The 22,057-nt window shown below is 41.8% G+C and overlaps 1 long non-coding RNA gene across 1 annotated transcript; it reads right to left on the reverse strand.

Moving 5' to 3' along the window:
• Window positions 1-3,524: 3,524 nt before the first annotated feature.
• Window positions 3,525-21,020, reverse strand: LOC110469859 (uncharacterized). Its single transcript, XR_002465326.2, has 3 exons — window positions 10,474-21,020; window positions 5,013-5,085; window positions 3,525-3,541 (listed from the first exon to the last, which is right to left on the reverse strand). It is a non-coding gene; the product is annotated as an uncharacterized LOC110469859 (long non-coding RNA).
• Between the last annotated feature and the right edge of the window lie 1,037 nt (window positions 21,021-22,057).

Raw genomic sequence — 22,057 nt, forward strand, 5'->3', positions numbered from 1 at the left:
CTGTAGAGTTCAGCTGTAATATTAGACAACAAATTTAAATATTTTAAGTTGTTTGGGATATCTGAATTGACAGGTGTGTATCAGCGGTGTGTATCCTTTTCACAAAAGGACCCCTGGGGGTAAAGAAGATTTTGCTTAAAAACCATGGAGATTATTTTCACAATTTTAACAATTCATCATGTTTCAGGAAACCACAACTCCCATAAAAGAGACCCACTTCTGGTTGAATACATAAACTGACATGCCTTTATGGAATTAACTAAATTAGGTGGATTTTATACCTCCTTAATGAACCAATACAAAACATGGTTTGAATCCCCTTAATTCAATTCCAAGCTGGATTTATTTGCTTTCAGAGATGTACAAATAGAAACTCAATCAAGTACAAACATCTCTGGTCCTCCACTCTGTCTCCAACTGGTATCTTTATATTAATTTAAGTAATTGGGGAAGGAGAGTCAAACAAATAAAACTCTGCATTTAGAGGAAGGCATATTTTTTTTATTAAAAGGTCTCAGAGAAATAAGAATAATATTGGGGACAGAAAACTGATCAACATTCCTCTCAAACAGGACTGGTGAAGTGCACTAATTAAATTTAAAAATCTGAAATTTATCATTTCAATAGAAAAGCAGAAATTTTGTCCTCACCCACCTGCCAAGGTGAGGGATTTCTGGATAACCTTAGGGGTCAGGTGCTTTATTCCCTTGGGAATGGTAAAAAACAAAGGAAAAAAAATAAGAAACTATGGAAAAAATAGGAAAACTTGTGGAAAGAGGCAGAGAAAATAAAGCAATAATTTCTGCAAATGGGGAAACTGAACAGTTGTTAGGCAGAACTGAAGTAGATAAAACACATGTTGGCATCTTAATGCTTAAGTTTTTCTTTCTTCCTTTTTCTTTATCATCAAAGGAAGAAAAGCACTTCTGCTCCTATCTAAGATCAATCTATCAAAGAGCAGAGCAGTAAAACTGTGTCAAAAAAGAAAAAATATTTCCACAGCAATGGAAATCATTGAAGAAATACCTGTATTTTTGCTTGATAAATTATTTCTTCATTTCTATATTCATACAAAGCACATGTATTTTCCTGCTCTGTTGAACAGAGAAATCCTGTGAGTTCCCAGAGAAAGCTGCTATTAGGTTATTTTTCTCTGTCTGAAGAAGTTATTTGCTGTAGTTTTCAAATCCTGGTGAAAAGCTTCGCTGTTCTTCCTGTGCCCTATTGAGCACAGGTGCAAATTAATTTTTTTAAAATGTTATTTTAAATGGAAGATGCTTTCAAACTTTAAATTCAAGTGTTTTCTGTGAACCAGATTGATTTCAAACTAACTCGATAGGATCCTGATGTTGCAGCAATGCCAATTTCAAGCGAAGTTGTGATTAAAAATGGATCAGTATTGTTTAGCACAAAAATTTGGTGTTCAGTAGGATTGAGGCAAAAAAGGAGAATCTCAGGAAGGTCCCAGCAAAGTTAAACAGGATTGGGGATGGGCTGGGATTTGCCAAGTAGAGATGAGAGACAAGCAGGACCCCAAGCTCGACTCTGGTGATGGAGAAAAGCTGCTCCCAGGAAAGCAGAAAACACCAAAAAGAGAAAACACAGGCTGTTAGTGCTGATTTTCCCTTTAAATTCCCAAGTTTTCTCTAAGTTTGGAGGATATCAGCAATGCTGCAAGGAAGTTCCCCACCGAGTGTGGATTGGTTCTCCCACAGGTTTTCAGCACTTTGCAGGGAAGTTCTGTAAGAGACTTGTAAAGCTGTGATCTCACATTGCCACCCTCCAACACTCCTCCTGTTTTGTTGTTTTTTTTTTATTGTCAGGTCACTCAAATTAATTGGTTTCAACTTCCTTTTTTTTTTTTTTTTTTTTCAAGTGGAAGTTCATTAAAATGTTGAAAAAATTGCCATCACAAGGAAAAGCACAATATCCTGTTAACAGTGTCAACCTGCAACTGCTCTGGCTTCTTTTTCTTCTTAATTGGATCTGTTGAATTCCCCATTCTGCTTAGCAAACAGCTTGGATTTGGGCAAATCAGCAGTTTTTTTCCAGTGGGGGGGACAAAAAAAAAAATTATCAAGAAATTCCCAACCATCCCAAATAACTTCCCAGATGTGGTGTTACCTTAATAAAGTTGTAGCCTATTTAAAACTTGTTTCTTGTATGTTGAAGTCCTTGCTGAAGTGCCAGGGGACAATCAGTCACCACTTGTACTCAATAAACTGGGAGATGATACTTCAGGAATCGATGCAGCTCTGCAGAGATTTGAAAGATGTGCATTTATTGGAGGAAGCAGTAAATAAAAATAAAGCCTCGCTGGGATTTAATTTCAGTACCCAATGGGTGAGTTTGTACTTGTGTGCATGTATAAATAACTTTATTATAAATAAAAATGCCAAAGGAAAGGGAAAATTGTAAACTTAGCAACTATTGACCAATTTGCAAAAAATAAGACCAATGTCATCAATTTGAACTTTGCTATTCTAATTCTGCATTCATTTGCATAAAATCCTTGCTGATTTGATGCAGATAATTCCTGACTCTCCACTTCATCAAGAAAAATCGATTTGTGGCTATTATAGACTAAATCAACATTTTCCTGGCTTTTGTTCCCCGCCCCAAGCTCCACTGCTCTCAGGGGTGAGTTCCAGAGGTGAGAGAAGCAATGCCTGGCACTGTGAGTACACAGAAAGTGCAAGGAATAATCTTATCTCAATATTGAATTAATACTATTAAAGCTATTAAAGCATTTTAAAGACTTCTTGGCCAACTCACAATTAACACTTCTTCAATCTTCTTAAATTATCAAGCACTATGAGAGTAGACAAGGTCATTGTTTTATCTGCAATAAAGTCAAAGGAATTGCCAGAGAGTCTTACACGTATAATTAACAGTGTGCAATTTATTCAATAAAGCTCTCATTTAATTACAGGAACCTATTACACTGAGTGATGCGTTAGGGGTGATTTATATCTCAGATGTAAATATTCAGAAAGAGGCCTCCCATAATGAAAGCAGCTGCTCCCTGCTCTCCATCCGTGTTCAACTTCAGTGTGTTGGTACAATATATTAAATATTGAGAAGAAATTCTTCCCTGTGAGGGTGTGGGGCCCTGGCACAGGTGCCCAGAGCAGCTGGGGCTGCCCCTGGATCCCTGGCAGTGCCCAAGGCCAGGCTGGACAGGGCTGGGAGCAGCCTGGGATGGTGGAATGTGTCCCTGCCATGGCAAGAGTGGAATGGGATGGGTTTTGAGGTCCCTCCCAACAATCCCTCCTGGGATTCTGTATGGATACCAGGCCCTTACAAGCTGGCAGCAATTATTTTGGGAAAATTTAGTGTTACCTGTTGAAATTATGGCTGATGCCTGCTTGGTCTTCTTCAGGAGTGTGGCCTGGAACAGCAGTCACAGACACAAGCTGGTGCTGAGCAGTGCCAGATGTTAAATCTGTTTTTGTTGGTGTTCCTTCCACCAACAGCAAGGTTTGCCAGTGATCCTGTGCTCTTTCTGCATCCATAAACTGTGAACCCACACCAATTTGCACTGTTAGAAATACAAAAGTCAGTTTGGTTTTCTTTTTTCTTAGCATGGAAAAATAAATATTCCTGATACTTGCTAATAAAGCATTCCTTGTTGGGATAGGATTATGCACTTGTACCTTCCCTGTGCTCCCAGGGCCTGTCTGCCTTTGGGTTATCCAAAATCCAAAAGAGATTCTGCACAAAGCTTTAAACCCCAGGGCTTTTAAACTGAGAGGCATTCAGAGCTGCAATAAGTCACTGCCTCTGTGAGAGCTACACCTGTGCTGTTTTAGCACCAAAAGCACTGCAAAACACTCTATTACTTAAGTATTTTCCTCCACAGATCTCAGAGCTTTCACAAAAAAGCAGCTGAATGAAGCCGTTTATATGTGAACAGAACACATTTTTCAACATCCATTCCTCAAAAAAGCACTCACTCACGTTATCACAAATTTAAACAACAACAAAAACTTCAAACCCAGTCAAACCCAGCGGTGTCAGGCTGACAGGAGTTGATGACACTCATAAAAGGAACAGCTTTCTAAAGAGACATCTCTCTCGTGGAAAGTGTTAGCCAATTGATAACACAGGTAATATTCAGCACTCCAGATCTATGCTGATGTATAAAACTGCTGTCAAAACCACTGCCTTTATTGACATCAGCATGAATACTTTGCTCCCAAGGTAAAGACATTATTGTCAGGAGGAGCTGAAAACATTAGAGGAGCTATTTCTCAGTTTAACTATATAAAAGTCTGTTGTTAAAAATCTTTACGAGTCTTTAACATCAGAAAGATTGTGGAAGAATCCTGCTCACAATAGAACGCCTCACTTGAAACCTTGAAAGGGTATTTTAAGTGGAAAAATCAGTGGATTGGTGGCACTGGTTGGTGGCAAACCCAGCTGTGCCTGCCCACACCACATCTCACACCCTCTGCACAGCCCTGCCTGGGGCTCTGGCAGGTTTAGAGAATCCAATGGAAGGAAATTTCCTCATGAGGAAACTACTCAAGAAGTGATTTCAAGAGGCCATAGTAAAAAGTCAATCCAGCTGCACAGATCCCATCACATGGAATATTGCAGCACATCCTGAGAGCAGCAGGGAACTGTGGAGGGGCAGAATAAGATTTGCTGTGCCCCATCCGAAAATCGATTCATTTTCACAATCATACTTTCATTAAATGTTTTGAACTAGAAGGGACCCACAAGGAGCATCAAAATCTGACTCCTGGCTCCTGCACATGCCACCCCAGGAATCCCAGCACATACCTGTACAAAAAACCAAAACACTTGCTATGATTTGGCAGAAAAAAACGAGTCACTGAATACCAAATCTACAAAAACGTTTCAATTTGCCACTGAGTGGAATCAAAACCCCGAGGATGAGCTCATGTCCCTCTCCTGCTGCCCTGATGTCCCCGTGCCCCATCCAGAGCTCAGGGCCAGCACGTGCTGCCCTGTTTGGCCCCATCACTGCCCCCAGGACATCTCACCCCACTCAGCTCTTCCCTCTAATGCAATGTGACTGAGATGAAGAAACCTTCTGCTCTCCAGAGATCGATTCTCCTGAAGCACAGCACATAATGAATATTTTACAAGCCATATAAATGCAGCCCTTTCCATTTTTCCTTTCCAGTTCTGCTGTTTGAAGATAGATGCTGGTGCTAATTTACAAAGTTCCCATCTCAGGAGCAGGCAGAGATTCCAGCCCCTCACCAATATCCCCCTCAGAGGTTTCACTCACCAGCTCCAAAAATAACACACCACTGTTTGGTGGATAATTTTGACAGAATACCAATTCCTGCTTAGCTGTAACAGCTGAGTATTAAAAATGTGGGATGTGGCAAGCACATTTCTCTCCCTCTCAGGATTTTTCATAGAGGAGCACAGAGAGAAGAAAGAGAAAACAATTTCTATTTCTGCTCCTTGTTTTCCTATGTGGAATGTGTTTAGAGAATTGTTTACCTGGGTTGATGGCTTGGTTGGATTTTGGTGAGGATTTTTTTGAGCTGGTGGCCAATCCAACCCACCTGGGGCTGGGCTCTCAGAGAGGGTCACCAGTTGTGTTAGGGTCAGAGAAAGTTATATGTAGCTTTAGTATCCTCCTTTTATAAAGTATATTAATGTATTTGAGCAAAGTTATAGTAAAGAAATAATTCAGCCTTCTGAATTGAGTCAGACATTGTCATTTCTTCCCATTGGGTCCGCCTGGGATATTCTAGAAAACACCTTCCTGAGGTCCTGGGTGTCAGCGACCTTTTTGTTGTGAAAACTCAAACTGCACCAACACTGCTGAGTGTGAAACCTTCTTTAAGAAGAAAATCCTCTCTATTATGGTTTAATTCTTTAGCATCCAGTGGTCAATAGCTAATATGCTGTCCCTTAAACGTGGCTATAGGGAATTAACACTCGGCACCTCCGGATCCCGCTGCAATGGCCCTTTGCTTTGGACTTCAAAGGCAATAAAAAAGTAATATTGAGATCAAAGCCTCCCAGCACAATCACACTTTTTGAAGTTTGCAAACCATAGAAATTGGAGGCGTTTTAGTTCTCTGGCTCTTGTCATTTTTTTTTAACTCCTGAGCACTTTGAGCCACTGTTCAAACTTTTGATATAAACTCGTGTTTTGATGCACAAGGATCTGAAGATGCCAGGGAATTCCAGATTAATCCATGCTGACAGCAAGGGCCCTCGTTACCTTTCTATTGATTTTGCAAGGTCTGGAAAAAAACCAAGCAGAGTCTGTTTTAAGGCTTTCTTGTGGCACTGGCTGCATCCCACATCCAGTTCTTGCTCAATTAGCATGACATGTCCATGCTTGATGCTCCAAACTATAAAACTTCAGCAGCAAACATTTTGATCAGGCCTTGAAATCTGTATTATTTAGAGATCCAAAATCATATCAGACAGTGCTGTAAGACTTCAGTCAAACTCCTCTTAAAAAGCAAAATATGGGCAAAGCATGAGCCAGGCCTGAAGTGTCTGGAGGCTGTGGAACAAAAGCTGTCAGCATTCCTTGTTCAGAATTCCTGAAAGTCCCATTACAGCCCATGCTGAAGTGTTCAGTTTGGAACCTAAATTGCTTTTCATTTAGGAGGGATAATCTTTGGACGTGGCAGAGCACGTTGTTAACTTTGTGCAGAGGACTGTCCTGGGCAGGTAAAGTGATTTTAGGTCTTAGCAATACTCTGAATATCCAGGGTGCTGAAGGAGGGCGACATCCTCTTCCTACACTGCAGGGCCCTTGTAAAACAGGCTCTGTATAGCAATAAATCTGTTTATTTTTGTTATGGTTCTCCCCTCACTCTCTTGCTGCTTCTGTTTTCTCTTTGAAGGCACTTGATTGTAGCATTCTCTGTCTGTTTGCAGCATCATAAAGTGAAATTCACTTCATTGATCAGAAGATGACCTCTATCCAGTGCCTCTTAGATTAGAGATAACAGCAGGCTGCTGTCTCACTGAGAAATAATTTCTTTGGCCCCTTTGGCTTCTCTTTATTATGATTGCTTCCTAACATATCACTTAAAAACTGGAGTGGAAAACAAATGAGGATATCTTCTCCACTGTTTGTATTTTGACTTCCCAACAAACACAGATGCACACACACTGCAGCACTTGGTGCACTAGAATAATTCATATTTTCCTGTGGAAGATGAAGAAAATATTTAACTGTAGACAAACGAGCTGAGGAAAGGGGTAAAAATGGATTGACATAAAACCTACATTTTGCCTGAGAGACTTTACGCTTTAAAGCAGGAAAAATGGGAGATGTACACTCATGTGAAATTTAAACTGTGCATATTCAGGAACAGGTTTTTAAATATCAGCAATAAAGATCATGTTGGAATACATTATCACATTCTGCACTGGAGCATGTGTTACATATTTATAACAAGGAAAGCGTGCAAGACTAATCATACACTATGAATAATGCCATGTTTTTCCAGGCAGATTTGCAAAGTGTTATCCCAGACATTCCCTTCTGCTGGGGGCAGGAGGAAGCAGAGGCTGCTCCAGCCCTCCCCACTCGGCTGCTCAGCATCCTCTGCAGGAGGATCCCACTGCCAAGTGGGAGGTGTGCGGTGACATTTAGAAAATAGGCAGAAATATCTGTATTATTTTGGCTATTTCAGGCCTCCTGCTCAGCTCAGATCTTCAGTTGGCAGCAGTTTGTTCCCAGGGCCCTGGATGGTGCTGCCTTGGCAAAGTGCTGGGATTTCTGGAGGGCTTGTCAGCCTCAGGAAAGCCCCTGAGCTTCAGTCTCACCATCCTCCACTTCTCCAGACTCTTCAGGAATAAAATGAACTGCTCTTTTCATCCCCCCAAAACAAAACTTTGAGTGTCTCAGACACTGGAATGGGCTTTTGACAGCTGACCTTATTATATCAAGTAATTTATAATTAAAGCTCCACAAATCCAATCGTGTCTGACACTAATACAGCTGAAATACTACATGAATATATAATTCAAACCATGCCACTTGTTATGAGTTGTTTGCCATAGCATGAGCTACTCAGCACCAGCTCTGCCCAGTCTACTGAGCTTTTCCTGCTTGATGCAAGCACAAGGAGCTTTCAAAAGAGGGAGAGTGGAGAGAAAATGTGTTTATTCCTGGCTGTGGTGTGTTCCAGGGCTGCTTTCACAGGGTGCAACAACCTGCTCCATTCTCAGGCATCTTCATGGAGATTTCTCTGCAAGAAATCTCAGACTGGCACTAAAATCCCAGTTGTAGTTGGGATTAGAATCCCAATATCAAACTGGGATTTAAAAAAAATCAGCAGGAAGACACAATCTGGTGGTACTTCTGGCCCTGGGCTAGTGGAAGGTGTCCTTGCCAAAGGCAGGGCATTAGCAGGAGATCATCTTTAAGGTGTCTTCCAATCCAACCCATTCTGTGATTCCATGATGAATTCTTCAGGAAGAGAATGTGCTCAATGGGATTCAGGTTACCCATAAATATCCTCAGTTTTTATCAATATTCTGCACCAGTAGACAAAAAAGCTTTTGAAAATATTGATAGCACACCTAATATGAGCCTTTTGCACTTGGCTGGGCAGCTGTGACTTGGTTTAAGCTTCAATTTTGTAAACAAAATTTAACTTACCTCAAAACATGGCACGTTCCCAAGAGAAAAGAGCAGCTTTTACCAAAGGTCAGTCTCAACCATAGACTGGAATGGAATAAAGAAAGTCGGAGCATCCTCCATCTAGGAAAACATCATCTGGGAATCATCTCTCTTCTGTCAAGAGGAGAGTCCTTGGGAAAGGCCTCTCCTCTGCTCTGGGGTTGAGGCTGTGCTATGGATTTGTTCCCTGACATCCTATGGAATGGGATTTTGGATTCTGAATTACCCAACACTAATTCACAAATTAATCAATGTTAATTCAGAAAAGGTGTTCAGCACGAACATTTCTGTACACCCAAAGATGGCATCAAGCTCCCTTGTGCTCCCTTTGCAAAAAGAGATGGATTAGTGCCACCTTCACTTCCCTCTGGGTGTGAGGAACCCAAATTCTCCCGTGGCCAGAGCTGTTTTGAGCTGGCCAATCCACAGGGCTGGTGGCAGACACGTCCCAGTGCAGCTCTGCTGTGGTTCCAGACAATTTTACCCAAGCTGTGATTTTCAGAACTCCCAAAAACACCCAGCTAAATTGACAGACACATTTGCTGTGTGACAGTGGCTCTGTGATGCTAATATTGGCTGTTGCCTGACATTTTATATAACAACATTTATATAACAATTTCCAAGGTCTGTGGTGCACCACGCAATTCAAACCCAGCCCTTCCATTTGCTGCCCTTATCAACGTAAAGCTGCTGGTGTATCAAGTAATATCAGAGAAGATAAGTTATGCCACTGTTTATTTACAGTTTACATCCCTGCAGTCAATGTACCTCATGCAGGAATTGACCTGTGGAAGAACTATAGCAGCCCATTATTTGTGCAGCAGTAAAATTGATGGAAATTGATGATGCCTGAAAAACACACAATTATAGTGTCTTGATTAAAAATGGAGCACATTTCAATGAACTTTTTCCCTTCTCATGATTATGATACACAAGTACTAACATTAATGGTATTTTTTTATATAATGAACCATAAAATTACAGTTGGCAGTCAAGAGCACTCTAGCAGATAAGTAAGGCAATTTTCCTCATCATTTTTCCCTTTGTTGTCAATCTTGTTGCATAGCCCATTGCCTTTTCAATGAGCTGTAATGTGAATATTCAAGATCTTGCTTTTCCCCAGTGTATACATTCCAGTTGAAATAATTTCGTTTCATGGCGCCCATTTTAGTATGTTTTATTAAGCAAAATTCATATTTTTTAGGTTTCCCATTTGTACCAGAACTTGCCTGGGCATTGACAAAGAGAATAATGACATTTAAATTGACAGGTTTCAGGCAGATCAGCAAAAGTGTTTCTTGAGCTTGCTGTGCAAACAGGCTTAAAAGTTTGGGTTTGATTTTGCTCTGACACTTCCTGTCTCTCTTTCCAGCAGGTTTTATGAAGTTTAGGCATGTTTAAATACTTACCCATGTAAGTATGACAATCCAATTAACTCTCAGTTTAGACCAAACCAAGCTACAAGGCACACGCACATTAGAAGTATTAGCTCTCCTATTAAAGCATTTCAGGAAATATTTACTTCATGCTATTTCCTGTGGTCTGGCAGCTTACAGCTCTTGACATAAATTATTGTTGCTGCAGGATGAGAAATAAGTGAAATGTTGTATAGCTTCATCTGTGTCTTCCTTGACATAAAAAGACAATAAAAATTAATATATTATAGAGTTTTGAGTTAGGAAAAAGAAGATGTGAAGTGCTCTTGAGAGAAATTATCATTCTCACAAGTAAACAAGTGACTGTGGTTCCTGCCCATTAGTGTTGGGACTAAATAATCTTTAAAGCCCATTCCAACCCTTCAACTTCCCATGATTCTATCAGATACTCACAGCTTCCTCTGGGTCCAGCAAGAAGGATAAAATCCAGGCTCCACTGAAGACAAAATTTGGTGGGTGTGGCTTCTCCAAAGCTTTCACTGCTGGGTGAGATGGATCTTTCCCAAAACAAGTTAGAAAATAGAACTTTTTTTGTGCCTTTGCTGCAGGAGCTCAGCAGTCAGGGAAGGAGATTATGCAGATAACTCAGGCAGGATAAAATCAACATTTTATCCTCACAGTACAGTCATGAGAAACTCCACTTCTGGACATGCCCATGCTTTGTGCCCTTGACAGTCACTCTGATTTTAGGCTCCTGCAAACTGCCAGCTGTTCCCTGATTCCCACTCGGATCTCTCCTGATCAGCTTGCTAACCTTCCTCTATTATTTGGGACTCACCAAGGGCAGATATTTTTGGTTCTTTATCCATTTAGAGAGGAAGAACCATAAAAGTAAATAATCTGTGGAACAACAATCCAAATTTACGAGGGGAGCCTTATTTGCATTTTGGGTGTTTGTCACCATGTGAAACACAACATTTATCCTGGGGAGAGAAAAAGCCCTCCAGGGCCTCCTACATGGCTGATTTAAGTTTCTTACAGTTTTGAACTTGATTGATTTATGGCTAAATTCTGTAATATTTCAACATATCCAAATATCTTTGACTTCAACAGTTTTAAGCTTTACTCGAATAACCACACAGAAATCTATGGCTCATTAAGATTTCTAACAACACAGGGCAAAACAAAAAGGAAGAACCAGCTTACAAAAAAAAAAAGAAAAAAAAAAAAATAGAGAGACCTGAAAATAATCAGCAGAGTGAAAACGAGACATCAGGACTGAACAGCAGAGATTGGAGAGGGAAGTGCTGCGTTTTCAGGGCTGCAGCTGTGATTCACCCATTAAAACCAGAGCATCTGGCAGCCAAACAGCTGCGTGTGGGCTCAGGGATGAGCTGAGGCTGCCACTGAGCTCCCTCTCCTCCACGAGCTGCTCTTCATCCCAGAGCTGAGCCACAGATAAATCTCCCTGCTGGATAAATCTCCCATGGATAAATCTTCACCTGCTTTCTCCCAGTACATGCAATCAACATTTTTGTTTTCATGTTCCCTCAGCAGCTGATTCCCAAATGCTTTGGGTCTGCACAATTTACCTGAGACCTTTTCAGGCCAAGATGTTTTTTAAGGTTTGTGAGTTACCATAGAAAATGAGCCACTCTGGGATTCCCTGTGAGCAGGGTCATTGTGAATTTGGTTTATTTGTTTGTTTCTTGAATAATGTGGCTTTTTTTCCCCCCTCCCATAGGTTCCTATCTGCAAGAAAATCAGACAGGCAACATTTACTGACTCACAGCATCATTCTTCTGGAGAGACAACTGCTGTTAGAACTCCCTGGTGCTATTAATTCCCATTAGGAGAAAAGATGAGCCTCAGCCTTTGAACATGCAAAGTTTGCAAGAAATGGTTGTGAAGAAGTGAGGCCACCTTCCTGGTGAAAAGAAACAGATGAAACCTTGCTGGCTTCCTCTCCAGGAGGCTTTGGAACAGAGGTTAGTTTTATCCAATTTAAAGTGAACATGGAATAAACTCCAAGCACTCATGGTAATACTTACACAGCCGTATCAGCTTTAAGTCACACAAATTCCTCAGTTTTCTGCTCCAAAGCTGTTTCCTTTCCTAAAATGAAGGCTATAGATTAAGTTGAGCAAAGCCAATTTTTAGAAGAAACCACCAGGATGTCCTTGACAGGTAACTCCTGATCACTGAGTTGCAAAAACTCACTGCTAATTTCAATGGCCCAGATTTCAAGTGTAAAAGTTGGTTGAAAAACAAAGTCTATAAAATAGTGAAGACAAACAGCAATGAAATTTTGTTATGAGGTGTGAATAGTGAGATTTTTGTTTCTGATCAAGAATACAATCTGGTGAAAACAAGGAGTATGATAAAAAACCCCTGTAAGATGGCTTTTGATACCTGCCCGTACACATTTCACAAGCAGTTGTGGCAAATCCTGGCTCGGAGAGCTTGGAACAAGCTGTGGGGCTGAGAAATGAAGAGTGTCAGCTTTGCAAGGAGCTAATGTGCCACAAGGTCAAGGTTGACAAACCAGCCCCAGCCTAATGCCTCAAATATGTCCAGGGCTGCGTTAGCCAAGAAAGATAAATGAAGAAACTGTCAGCCAGCTCCAGTCTAAACAACAGAACAATTTAAACTGGAGGGAATCATAATCTGAAGCAATTTGTTTCATACTGTACCATCATGATAAAGAAAATCTCAATTTTTCGCCATCAATTTGGGGTGTAAATGGGAGTCTCAACCAAAAAAAAAACTTAACGCAGAATAAAAGTCACATTTCAAGGTATCCTTAAGGACAAGAGCCACGTTTTAAGCGCAGTGGAACAGCAAATATGAGAAAACAATTTTGGTTTGTGAGACTAAATAAAATACTGCCAGTTCTACTGTTTGGAGGGAGACAGGAAAATGAAATAAACAATGTGGTGCTCAGTAACAAGTCAGAACATCCTGGAAAACAAATTCATGCACATCCCCTGATGAGGTAAATCTGTTTCTAGAAGGAGGAAAGGGACTTTGAGCTTGTAAGGGATCCCTAATGAGAATATCTCCTCTTTTGGCCACCCAGGTAATGAGAGCTCAAAAATCATGATTTCTCACAGAAAGGAGAAAGGAGAGCTCAAAAATCATGATTTCTCACAGAAAGGAGAGCTCAAAAATGATTTCTCATAGATTCACTAGCATTGGTTTTTCTCTTCTTTCAGAGACACCAAAGGGGGCTTCTCCTTGAGCTACACAAGAAGAATGAGAACACACCCAAAGAGAAGACCCTGCAAAAATAAAGTGGAATAAATAGGTTGTAACGTGTACGTTCTGCTCCATAAAAGTGGTGAAGTAACAGTGTGTGATAAAGCCACAAAGTGAAATAAATTGAAACTTAAAATTCTCACTGATCCACTCTCATTTCACACATCAGTTAGAGATTTTTATTTCCGCTCGTCTGGGAGTCTCATATCTTAAGATTTTTCTCTCCCATTTTCCAGCTTTTAATGGGTCTATCAAGACATTTGTATAACTCTGAGGAGAAGGTTATGCAAAGTTTGAAGTAAATTCAAATTGATTTTGAGTACAAGGCACTTTAGCTTAATATCCACCTCCCGCTCCTAAAACAGTGTTTTACCTCTTCACACTTCCCATCACATATATTTAAATAAAACAGGTTCAGATCATGTTATGTTATAGGATGGACTTGGTTGAAGGGATTTTAAAGCTCATCCTGTCCCTCCCACATCCCAGTGTCCCAGGCTGCTCCAATCCCCAATATCCAGCCTGGCCAGGGCTGCCCACCCTCCCAGGGAACAATTCCTTCCTAATATCCAATCCTTTTATCAAATCTAATATTCCTCATAGGATAAATAATCCTGGTGATGCTGCAATGCCAATCTCTTGTGTTCATGAACGGTGATACTCATGCACAATGTTCCCGTTGCTTCTTTTACACTATGAAAATCTTGTAATAGAATATTTTTTAATGTATATTTTATCTTTTCACTGCTCATGTACTCACAGTACTGAAGCAATATCACAATAGGTACAAATATTTTGGGAGCTGGTATCATAAAAAATCAGAAGTAACAATTTCTTACATTATTTTCAACATTTGTTTCATTTCAGCTTCAAGCACAGGTTGGAAAATGACAAAAACAGTCCTTGACAAACCTGTACACCATCATCAATGTTTACAGTAAAGTTCTAGCTAGCATTAATGAAATCTATGAAATTACTCACATGTTTAATGAGATGCATGAAATTAAGCAGTTTTTTGGACTGGAGGAGCCCAGATGTGATGGAGAGAAACACCACAGGTGACTTCAAAACACTTGAGATGCTAAAATTAAATTTCCAATCCCCAGCTGACAAAGCTCACTCATCCCTGGGCTCTGACCTAACTGACATTTCCAGGTGCAACATCCATTCAGATTTTATAATTAATTCTATTTTCCTACGATTCTTCAAGGAAATTGCAAAAAGGGCAAAAAACCACTGACAAAACCTGAAACAAGAGAAGCAAAAAAGAGAAAAAAAAAGGAGGAAGACAGAGGAGTCTGCTGTGTTCTAAGCCATGTCTCACAAAATGATTTGGAGGCTGTGGTGGTGTAAACCAAGCACCACTATTGACAGAACAATGAGAGATGATCAACTCGGGCAGGGAAGGATCCAACCACTGCACATCACATCCCCCTAAGGTTACAGAGAGTGGAGTCTATAAAACCCAGCCTAAAAAGCTTATTATTTCTCAGAGGACACAAATGTAACAAGCTTCTCCTGATGGCAAAAATCCAATTATTGTAGTAAAGGTTGTGCTCAGTTATTTCTCACTTCATGTCAAAGCAAATTGTAAAATGAGGTGCCTGGGAACTCTGCTGCTCTACCTTTACTGGTACATAAACTTGCACTCTCCCTTTTTTGTTGTAGTTAGTAAGAAAACAGAAGGAAAAACTAAAGGGGAATGTCATCAAATACTGGCCAAGAATGTGATATATAGATTTTTTTTTTCCATTTTTATTTCTCAATAACTGCAAAGAAAAGTTTAGTGTAGATTGGATCAAATATATATTTTTCTTTGCTGACAGAAATAAAGTTATCTTCATCTCTATTGGATTTTTTTCTTAGATAGGAGTATATGTTAAACCAGTCCAACTGCTTTTTCTATTTGTTTGGCAGAGGAAAAGAAAAAATTCCACTCAAAACTAAAGGCTAAAGCAATTATTCCTGGCTATATCTTTGTTTTCTGGGAAACGGCAGTAGGGCTGGCGAGGAAAAATAAGTTATTTTTTTTTAGGAAATCACATACAGTAAGAATTGCTGAATTTTCTGCACTGACCATTGAAAATGATGGATGCCACAATTCTCCCCTTCAATCATAGAATCAGTGGGATTGGAAAAGATCTCAAAGATCAACCAAAGAGCCCAAACTGTGCCAGATCCCCACCTTGTCCCCAGCCCTGAGTGCCACCTCCTGTCCCTGGACACGTCCAGGGATGGGGACCCCAGACCTCCATGGGGACCCCATTGACCTCTTTGGACACCTCCCTCACATTCCTAACTTAGTGACATTCCTAACTTAGTGACATTCCTACATTTGCTGTAAAAAACCTTTTCCCTTCTTTTTCTCCTTTTCCACCTTCCTTTCAGATGTTAGGAGGGTATTTCCCATCTGGTGCTTCCAGGTTGGGCTCCCATACCTGAAACACCAAGTCCTTTTCTCCTTTTTTGGACCATAATAAAGAATTTTTCTTGCTTTTGGATTCTGACACACAGAATGTTGTTTCTCTTTCTGCAGTAGCTGATATTTCAAGGTTGGATGAGGCTTGAGAAACCTGGGCTAGTAGAAGGTGTCCCTGCCCATGGCAGGGGTGAATGAGATGGGCTTTAAGGTTCCTTCCCACCCCAAACCATTCCAGGATTCTGTGGTATCTGATAAACCCCTCGCATGCATCTCTGTTCTTCAGGCTTTCATGCAGTGTCTACATTAATTCTTCTGCTCAGGCATTCTAAAGCTGGGCTCCCCACTTCACTCACACTAATCAAATATGGAAATCCATCTCAGGAGGTGTCTCACACACATTTTGAGCAAGTCCAGCCCAGATCCTGCGGTGGGACTTAAGCTGGGAAGCAATTCATGGACACCACCAGTGCCCAAGAGTAGCTGGAGCAGCAGAAAATCCTGGAATAAACTAAAACACAGCTTAAAATCAGGGATTTTTCTGGGCAGCCCACTCTGACTGACCTCACTTGAGATGACCTAGCTCAGTGGAGGAAATTCTTTTTTGGCATTTGCTAAACAAGACTAAATCAAACAAACAAATCAGAAAGCCACCATGCATTAGAGTCTGACCTGCTGCCTCTCAGACTGAACCAAAGCCAGATTCTGCTTCACATCCAGAGTCATGAATAAGTTCTCTGTCAAATGGGCACATATAAAATGTAATTAAGCACAAAATACAGCTGCCTTCATATTGAGGCGATAAAACATCACCCACTGGAGGAAAGGACAAAAAATGGGCCCAAACCTTATATTTAAAGCAGTTTACTTAAAAAGGTTATTTAAAGAAATGACCATGTAATGTGAATATTCTATTTTGAAAAGTAGTTAGGGCTCACAAAGCTTCACTACCTATCAACTGGGAAGGTGCTACATCCATATTTGAAAAGAATATGTTGGAACATATGAAGTGGGCATCTGTTTTCAGCTGGAGAGCACTAATTTGGTATTATTCTGTTGAAGCTGACAGTTTTGTGCTGCCTGCTAACAGCATGACCTCTATTCAGACAGGAATTTCCCAAAACAAGCACTAAACATGTTGCTTTTAGCATGTTTTGGGAGGTGGGTAAGTGTTGCTGTCAATGCAGGACGGGAATGAAGAGACCTAGTTTAGAAGGCTGCGAGAGTAAAACTCTTATTTATTCAAAATACACTTCTCTTTTATACAGAGCTCCGTGAGGACCAACTCCATTGGTTCTGAAGTGAAAACAACCCACAGCATTGGTTCAGAGTGCTTCATGCACAGTGATAGAACTTAACTATAAACAATGTGAAAAACAAGAGAGATAAAGAATTGTTTACATTCTTCTCCAGTTCTTTCCCAGGTTTTTGCCTGGCTAGAAATTCTCAGTTTCTTTTTTGACTGAATCTGAGTCCCACAGGTAACCCTGCCCCAGCTATTCAAGATGCTTTCCCACTTTAATTGTGATTAGGAAACAGCCACAAGGGCTGTCATTAGTGGTCCCACTTAAGTGTCCTCATTTGGATTTAGTTTTGGGGTTTGATCCCAAACAGCTCAGAGTGAGATCCCTTTCCTGGTTTGAGCCTCAATAGTCTTTAACCACCAAAATGCGCCTTCAGTAATAGGATTTTTCCACTGAAAACTCTTCCAAAACCAACGAAGCAGCCAAATCTCAGGAAGCTCTGCAGGGTACAGCTCCACCTGCCATAATGCTCTCAGTCAGACTAACACAACACAGACAATAAAACACCATTTGTAGGCAGCCAGACCTCAAGGCTACCTCTACACAAGTGTCCTTTGCTCACCCTGAAAGGCTTTTAATAACACTGTGACACTGCAGACGTGCTTACAGCAGCTGATATTTATTTACTGACCCCAATTTTGTGACACAGGTCGGGGCTCTTTGTCAGACACAAGACAGGGCCTTGCCCATCGGCGGCTGTCAGAGTCCTTAAGTCTATTTTCATTTATCTTCGCAAAAAATCTTGCCCAAGTCACGAGCTGCAGGGCTTGACTCGCCAAGTTTAGAGCAGGTTCATTCCTCAAATTAAAATTTTATAGGGCCCTGGCTGTCAGAGCAATCTGCAGGCACGCCGAGCTCCATCAGTGCTGCTGACACCCGCTGCCTCCAGCCCTGTCTGCAGCCCCCAGCCCTGCTCTGCCCCGGGCTGGGCAGCACCAGCAGGAGCTGCTGCCCCTCTTTGCCTCCTCCTTCACCCCAGCACATCCATGCTGGCCTTTTCCTTTGGATTTTGTGCCATGTATTTTATGCAGCCAGGTTTACGATGGCTATTTATGCCAAGTCTCCGTGGTGGGTGCATTTATCAGCTCAGCTGACAACAGGTATAAACCATTCCTTAAATACACTTGTGAGTGCAGAGCCAATAAAAACACTGTAATCCTGAGAAGAAAGCATCTTTTTGGAGGCAAAAAAAAAAAAAAAAAACCCAAAGGAAAGAGACGAGTTGATTTGAAAGTAAACTCTGAAAAATAAAATTATTCCCGTGGAAAACTCCAATAATCTGGTTTTAATATTTAGACTGCTTTAAACAGCATGCAGATTAAATTTGATATAGATGGAACTGCAGCCTCTATTTATTTGTATTCATACATACAAGAGCAACATAAAACCCTCAGGAATTTGTGGAGGAGTCTGTAGCGAATTTGCAAATAACCATATCTGCAGCAGCAGAGTATAATGGACCAGTATAATATACTGGGGAAAGTTGTCACTTGTTTGGCAATTAACACTGATATAGGAGGGAAAGGAATGAGAGGATATTAACAGATTAATCTTGGGGCCGTTTAGACGGCGCCGAAGCGAAATGATGATTTTTCTCCCACTCCTGTTAGATCAGTGCCCTCTGCTGCTCAGTGCCTGGCGCTGGCAGCTCCACTCTGCAGCACTCAGCTGAAACCCACAGAAACACAGGCTGGGATTTACACTCAGGGAGGAACCTTGCAGGGATTTGTGCTCTCAACACCATCTTTCCAAGGAAATACAAACAGGGATATTTAGCAACAACCTCTCCTGACAATATCACCTGGAAATATAAGCATCTCTCCATATCATCAAATCATTTCATCGTTTCCTATCAGAAATCAAACCCCCTCTGGTTGCTGCTAAACTTCATCTTGTTCTCCCTTTTGATCAAGTGGAATGTTGCTAATGCCTTATGAAAAAGGGATTTGCATGTTCATATTCTACATTGAACTTGAGATACACAGTCTCACTTTGAGCAAACAGCTCCTGCCATGAGATTTGGCTGCTCCAAGACTGAGGAAATTTTTTAGGAGAGCAAAACCAGCCCAGGGATTCCTAAAGAAATGGTGCCTAACTTGCTTTCAGCACTTCTTACTCACAAGTCAGGATCTTACCTGCAATTGAGTGATGCCACGACTGGAAAAAGTTGCAGAAAATGATGAAGATTCTACTAGCTTAAAAGTACCCCAAAACCTTAAAAAAACCCCCCCACACACACACAAAAAAAAAAATAAAATAAAACACACACACACAAAAAACAACAAACCCAAAAGCAAAGCATTTACCAAAAGAGAAAAAAAAATTATTTGGTAAGTTTGAGAGCATACTGGGTTTAAACACTGACTGGGAGAAGTAACACTACTCCATAAAGAATACAAATGCACATAGGAATTACTGGCATCTATTAATAAAATTTACATTTTATTCCTTCTTTTTAGATTGAATTTTCACCTTATAAGCTCTCTACAAGTCCCTGAAAGGAGCTTGGAGCCAGGTGGAAGTCAGGCTCTTCTCCCAGGTAACAGGTGATGGGATGGGAAGGAACTGCCTTCAGTTGTGCCAGGGGAGGTTTAGACGGAATATTTGGGAAAAATTCTTCACCAAAAATATTTTTAAATGCTGGTAGAGAGTGCCTTGGAGATTTTAAAGGATGTGCACATGTGGCATATGTGTTAGTGGTGGGATTGGCAGTGCTGAAGGAACAGTTGTGCTCAATGACCTTGAGAGGGTTTTTGAACTTAAACAATTCTATAATTCCGTGCCAAAAAAACATATATAGAAAATAGAGAGGGTCTTCATAATTGTTTTTCCCAAGCTTTGCTACTTCTCAAGTCCTCTTGTGCAGGATTCTGAGCACTTTGCCACTATTTTCCCTTCTGTGGCATGAGAATGCCTTGTGCTTGTTGTGGGGTGTTGATACTGCTCTGGAAGCAATCGGGAAAAGAATCACTGACCATTAACGTGAGGGGTGGAAATGAAGAGCTGACAGCTTCTTTACCTGTCAGGAATTCTTTCAAATAGAGTGAACACACGTGGCAAGGACATTGGGATGCAGGGACAAGTCTCAGTGCCTGGTTAGACATCACAAAGATCAGACCCTGACCCACCTGGAGCATCCCAGCATCAGGCAAAACTCCCCAAAACACAGCTGGAGGGACAAAGGGAACAGGTCTTACACTTCTGGGAATAAATGGGACACCCACACTGGGCTCTGAGTGTCCTGGATGTCACCAGCAGGCAGGAACCTCAGCGCAGAGCCACAGCCTGGAGCCGAGCCAGCGCCTCCCGAATAACACATCCTCAGCAGCTGTGGGGAAACCTCAGGAAAACACAGGAAATAACCTCTCACCGTGCTCTTTTGTACAACATGCCACTTTTTTCTGCACTTCCATGCTAATTAAGCTCCTGGCTGTGCCTCTTCCTCCCCGATCCTTCCCCTTCCCTGAGTGAAATGTCAGGATTAGCGCTGATTCAGTGGTGCCCGCGAGCCGCGCTTTCGGGAGCTAACATTTAAACACAGCCCTGCTGCTGGCAAGGCCCTCCCTGGCACAAGGAGAGCCAGAAGTTTGGCAACTCCAGGCCAACATGGGCAGCAGATGTTTTTAATGCCAGCTTCCCTCTAATTGCAAAGCAGCAGCAGCAGCACAGCGGGAAGGGAGAATACAATAAATCTCCAGCGCTGGAGTAGCCCACGAGCACATCAATTGTGCCACTTGTTAACAGAATTTGCTGACAATCTCCGTGTGCTGTTGAGGAGTGCAGGGTGTGCAGCCCCATTTGGCTGCCTGAGGACAGGCACAGCCTGCTCGGGCTGGGCTGGCATGCCCAGGTTGCCACGGGAGGATTCCTGCCCCATGGAAAATGGCAGGGGCTGGTTTGGAGCACGCAGGTGAATCCTAAAGAGAGCAGGGCCTTGGTGCCAGGCATCTCTGCTCAACAGCACAGGGCTGGGATCCAAATTCTGAGGATGCAGTGTGGGAATCCAGGGCTTCCCTCTGGCTGCCCTGGCAGGTCTGGGACCCTGGCAGGGGTCAGGAACCCCCTGGACAGAGCCCCCAGAGACACTGGCTGTGATCTCTGGCCATGGAAAAGAGTTTTCAATCTTACAGCATGAATTACCAGCTTAGAGTGTTTGATATGAGTAATAATTTGTGTGGCACGGGTGAAAAAGTAAAATTTTAGGATTCTAGATGAGGGGTCCAGAGGGCAGAAGATGGGGGTAATTGGGTGTGCCTTGTCCTTTTTCTCCTTCTTCATGCCCTCCATGTCTCACTGTGCTGTTGGCATTTTTCTGTTGGTTCAGGCTGGGGACACACTGTCCAACGTAGGTGACAGATATTGGCACGTTCTTGTAAATGCAGCCCAGGGAGTTTCTGGTATTTAATGTTTGTCACATCCCACTGAGGGCAGAGCCCCACACGCTGCCCTGCAGGACAGAGCTGGGCAGGGCAGCAGAACATGTGAGAGATAAACAGAATAAACAACCTGGAAACCAGCACAGACCAATTATGGCTTCTGATTTGGCAGCAGGGCAGAAATACAGAGACTTTCTACAATCTGGGGATCATCAATACCCCAGATTCCGACAATACAGCAGCCCCAACATCTGTTCCTTCACCTGAAAATAAAGCCCCCCGTGCTTCCACAGCTGTGAGGATGGAGTCGATGGAAAAGTGTTCATCCTACAGACATAATTACATCATTCTGACTTTGTGTCTTCATTTCCTCCATGCAGCCATCCACCACCTACTTTCCTCCATCCCACTGTACAGACAGAAGCTTTCCTGGGTGGACAGAGGTGTTTTGGTCCTCACAGAAAGCTGATGTGGCCCCTGTAGGACCAAGCTGCCTCTGCTCCAGGGTGAGGAACCTGCTTTTGATGGATTTTCACAGGGGTGGGAAAACATTTCCTCAGATTTTTCTACAAAGTAAATCTGTGTGATTATATTCCTCATTCTCAATATTATTGTATCAGTCTTGCATATAGTTTTTCCTGGCTGGAGGCATTGATGCCACAACTACTCCCAGGAGCACG

This window comes from Lonchura striata, chromosome 12 (genome assembly GCF_050655825.1).
Source record: "Lonchura striata isolate lonStrDom1 chromosome 12, ASM5065582v1, whole genome shotgun sequence".
Lineage (NCBI taxonomy): Eukaryota > Metazoa > Chordata > Aves > Passeriformes > Estrildidae > Lonchura > Lonchura striata.